The sequence below is a fragment of the Babylonia areolata genome, chromosome 18 (assembly GCF_041734735.1).
Source record: "Babylonia areolata isolate BAREFJ2019XMU chromosome 18, ASM4173473v1, whole genome shotgun sequence".
Taxonomy (NCBI): Eukaryota; Metazoa; Mollusca; class Gastropoda; order Neogastropoda; family Buccinidae; genus Babylonia; species Babylonia areolata.
Genome location: NC_134893.1, coordinates 17,278,853 through 17,283,852, shown reverse-complemented (window position 1 = coordinate 17,283,852; position 5,000 = coordinate 17,278,853). Strand labels below are relative to the sequence as shown.

General features: G+C 42.3%; 1 protein-coding gene across 5 annotated transcripts in view; it reads left to right on the top strand.

Annotated features, from left to right (window-relative positions):
- The window catches only part of LOC143291867 (uncharacterized), a 103,473-nt gene that overhangs the window by 78,681 nt on the left and 19,792 nt on the right, over positions 1-5,000 (top strand). The gene's annotated exons all lie outside the window — the stretch shown is intronic.

Here is a 5,000-nt window from a genome sequence, read left to right as displayed (position 1 = left end):
CTCTCTCTCTCTCTCTCTCTCTCTCTTTCTCTTTCTCTCTCCTTCCTTCTCTGTGTGTGTATATATATATATATATATATATATATGTGTGTGTGTGTGTGTGTGTGTGTGTGTGTGTGTGTGTGTGTGTGTGTGTGTGTGTGTGTGTGTCTACGATTCATTTTTTTTTCCACAGTAAAAGAGAAAAAAAATCCCAGCGTCAGCCAGGTCTGAGGGGTGCAGTCACATGATGTGTTGGTCAGGAAACTCCATCAACACTCTCAGAGACACACGTGAAAATTACATGTCAGCTGACTCACTTTTCTTTTCTTTCTTTTTTTTTTCTTTCTTTTTTCCTGTACTTTACTTACACACATTCATTCACTCCTGCGCTGTCCCCACTATTTACATTAATGAATCAAGATGTCGGACACTCCCTTATAATTACAAATACACACACGTACAGTTTATGTCAACCGTTTTTACTTATACACATTAGCACACACATGCGCTATCCCCACTATTTTCATGAATGGGTCAAGAAATCTGACACTCCACTATAATTACAAGTACGCACAAGTACAGTTTATGTCAAAAGAGTTTTTACTTACACGCATCTGCACGCACGTGCCTGAGACACTATTTTCATTCCATGAATCAAGATATCAGACACTCCCCCATTAAATTACAAGCAAACACACGTACAGTTTATGTCAACAGAGTTTTTACTTACACACATCGGCACACACGTGCGCTATCCCTACTATTTTCATGAATTAATCAAGAAATCTGACACTCCCCCATAATTACAAGTACACACACGTACAGTTTATGTCAACGGGGGATATAGGAAGGGAAAAAATCGAACAGGGTAAAATCCTAAATAATGACTTGTAAACAAGGAACAGGAAGTGGAAGGGGATGTTGATGGAGCGAGGGTGGAAGGGAGAGAATGCCATCACAGCAGCATTGATGTTGCTAACGCCGTGTTTACACAGAGTTATGGGCCCTGCTCATTTTCCACAGCTGGAACTCGATACTTGTGTATTGGTGATTTGAAGCTCTCGATAAGAGCAATGCGTGGCGTGATACTGACAACCGCGTCAAACAGCTGTGCCAGGGTCCTGTCATCTTCACGTGTCGTGCAGTAAGCTGTTGAAATGAATCCGTCACCAATATATATATATATATATATATATATATATATATTGTGTGTGTGTGTTTGCCATGGTATATTGTTGTGTGTGTGTGTGTGTGTGTGTGTGTGTGTGTGTGTGTGTGTGTGTGTGTGTGTGATTTTGTTGTTTGTTTTTGTTGTTGTTGCTTTCAGTTTCGAGATGTGTTTTTTGTTTGTTTATTTCTTTTGCTCTCGTTCTTTTTTTTTTTACTTTTTTTTATTTTACTTCCTTCATTCCTTTTCTTTCCTGTCATTTCCTTTCTCTCCCTCCCTTTCCTTCTCTCTCTCTCTCTCCCTCCCTTTCCTTCTCTCTCTCTCTCTCCCTCCCTTTCCTTCTCTCTCTCTCTCTCTCTCTCTCTCTCTCCCTCTCTCTCTCTGTACTCATTCTCTTCGTCCTCTTATTTCTTTTCCTTTTCCGTCATTTCCTCAACCTCCTCCTCCACCACCACCTCCCCCATCTACTTCTTGTTCTTGTTCACATTCTTCTTATTCATGTTTTTTGTTGCTGTTGTTGTAATTGTAGTAGTTGTTGTTCTTCTTCTTCTGCTGCTGCTGCTGCTGCTGCTGCTTCTTCTAGTTCGTCAATCAGATGTGTGACCCCACTGTCTGACAGGAAGTTCCGGAAATCAGACAGAATTAGGGCACAGCTGTATCTGACGCTGACGGTGCATTAGTTGCAGGCCGTAAAGTGGTCCTTCCGCCAGAAACCATCCTTCATTCCGCCTGCTTGTCAATGGAGTCACTGGCAGTTCCATGAGCAACACTAAGTTCGTTTCTGTCGCTTTGTTTGCAGTTCTGAGTTATGTTTGTCAGTGGTTCAGTAGTCCTTGTTAGGCACTCCGTATTTATTTATTTATTTAAACTGGAATCTTGCTAGCCTGAGTTTCCAACGAAGAGTTTCTGGAACCTTCCGCCATGTTCGTGTGTAGTGTGCTCATCGTCATCCCAATATTCCTAGAAGTCTGATCCGTTTTCACGGTTCGAAAACGGATCGGATGATGTCATTCGAATGGCAACGAACTTGTAACGCGACTGAAGAGTGGATTTTAAAACGACTCTGTTCGCGTTCCCCCTAAGGTCAGGTTGTTCGGTGCTAGATTTTTCTGTGGTGCGATTTATGCTGACAATTGCTTATCGACTTGCTTATACCTCGTGATGAACTTCCAATGCAAAAGCTTGAGTCTCCTTCTACGTCGCCTGTTGGCCGAAACACAGAGGGCGATCATCGGAGCGTGCAGCCTTTGTATACATAGATTTGATCTCCCCCCCCCCCCCCTCCTCCCCCCACTTCCCTTGGCCGTCCCTGTTGTAATGCATGGGCGGGGGCGCGGGGAGGGGGAGGGGGGGAGGCGCAGGGGGAGGGGGGAGACTTACTGTTTCTTTTGTTTGCTCTCTTGACTGTGTCTGTGTGTTGGTGTTGGTGGGTGGTGTTCCCTGCTGTCCGCTGAGGATTCCCATTCAGTGCTCCGCTCAAAGTGACTTTTGTGTGTATGTGACACAGAAAACAAAAACCAACTGTGCGCGTTTTGGATTTAAATAGGAAATGAATTCGTGGTGATAGTGGACTTTACTTACTTTTTTTTTTTGCTTTGTGGTTCAGACACATAAAGAATGGTTTGAGAGGGAGGGAGGGAGGGAAAGTTGGTGGGTAGGAGGGGAACTGGGTGCCAGGTTTGGTGAGGTAGATGTGTGAGAGAGAAGGGGAGAGAGAATGGATAAGGTTTGAGAGTGAGAAAGAAAAGGCTGCATGGGGTGAGAGAGAGGGGGAGAGAAAGAACAAGAACAAGAACAAAACTTTAATCTCCAGGCCTCCGGCCCCTAGAAAGAGGTCAAAAGTACACAATATGGTGATCACTCAGCCACAACAAAATGTAAAATACGTACTAACCTAAACCTGTAGAACAAAAGTGCTTCTTGTGCACAGAATTCCTGTCGTATGTTCAGGGCATTAAATATATAAATGCAGAGTAAACAGAACCATTCTTCAGCAAGTGAACATACGATTGACCTTCAGAGTTCAGATGCTTTTGCCGCAGGTTATTGTAAAGGACACAATTGTTTATAAAATGGTTTTCATCTTCGATCACATTACAACATTTACATGCGTAATTTGAATTACATTTGAATGTTCTTCTAAAAAATGATCCATTTATTGGGAGCACACCAACCCGTAATTTTACCAAACAGTCCCTAAAACACTTTTTATCCACAAAGTCAAAATATTGCTCACACTGAAAACCAGTTTTAAACAGTCTGTAGTTATGATATATATCTTTAGACATTAATGACTCGTCCCACTCCTGCATAAATATGTCTTTCATTCTTTGCTTAAATGACAAAAATGTTTGCTCACAACCAACGCCTTGTTGCAACCAGACATATCCAAACCCAAGTCTAAATAAAGTATTTTTTACTAAAGACACCCAGCATTTTTGGGGGGGAGAGAAAGAGAGAGAGAGAGAGAGAGAGAGTGTGTGTGTGTGTGTGTGTGTGTGTGTGTGTGTGTGTTTGTACGTGAGTGCTCGCACGTACGGGCGCGCTTATGCGTTTGTCTGTGTAGGGACGCATTCACACATGTATGTATATATGTATGAATATATATATGCACACGTATATATACATTCTTCATATGAGTTCTTGTTTTCTTTCTTTTTCGCATCGAAATCTGTATATTGCTGCGTGTTAACTTGCTCGTGTGATTGCACGTGCATGTTTGCGAGCTTTCACCACACACACACACACACACACACACACGAGCCAACACTGTACTCCATTATCATATCTTATTGACACTTCTTCAAACCCTCCCAAAATCAAGCCTTCCTCAAACCTGGTACCAGACACTATATTATACAAGCCAGTTAGGAAGCCCGCATTCAAGTTCACAAACCGAAGGACAGCAATAGTGGAAAACCTCCAGCCAGCAAGGTTTACAACACGTTCTCACGAAAACGATAACAAGACTTCCTTGAAGTTCGTGCAACATGGCTATAATTTGTCTGCCTTGCAGTGTGGCCCCTCTGCCCCACAATGTTCAAAATCACCCTCAGGTCGGCTACCCGAGGCGATCCCAAGACCCGTACCCATGCTAATGGGGGAAGGCTGGGTGGTGGGAGAGGGAATGTACACGACAGGTGAAGGAGAATTTTCACTCCCTCATCGAGTTTTGCGCGCCGGATAAAGTGTTCTTTTTGGTTGTGTGTGTGTTTCAGGTGAACTGAAAACATTTGTCTCTTGTCTTTGGCTTTGTCTCGCTGTCTGTTCTGTTCGTCTCTGTCTCTGACTTTCTGTCTGTCTGTCTGTCTGTCTGTCTCCAACTCTCTCTCTCTCTCTCTCTCTCTCTCTCTCAACATATTTACTAATGAATCTAGATAGACATTTAAGGTATACAATGACAAGATTCAGACTGGGCATTTCCGATATTGCTGAACATAGTTATCGTTATAGAGTGCACAACGAGGCTGACTTATTATGTCCACTTTGCCAGATGGAGAAAGAAAATGAGGTGCATTTTGTTCTGTCCTGTCCTGTCTTGTATGATTTAAGAGTACACAGTACATACCATTGAAATATTTTAAGTTCCCAAGTCAGTTTAGACAGCGCATGAACAAACTATTAGAAACCTAACAATTTATCTGTATAAGTCGTTTAAGCTCCGATCTGTTCTTATGTCTTAGTGTATCCAGTAACGACTACATACGATGTGTACAACTTAACTGAGCGCTATTAACTAAGCATGTAAGTGTTATTATTTAGCGTATATCATATGTCATTTAGGTGTATAAATGTCGATTGAATACACTATGTTTCATGATGTGTGTTATGCATTACTAAGGTGAGGGTA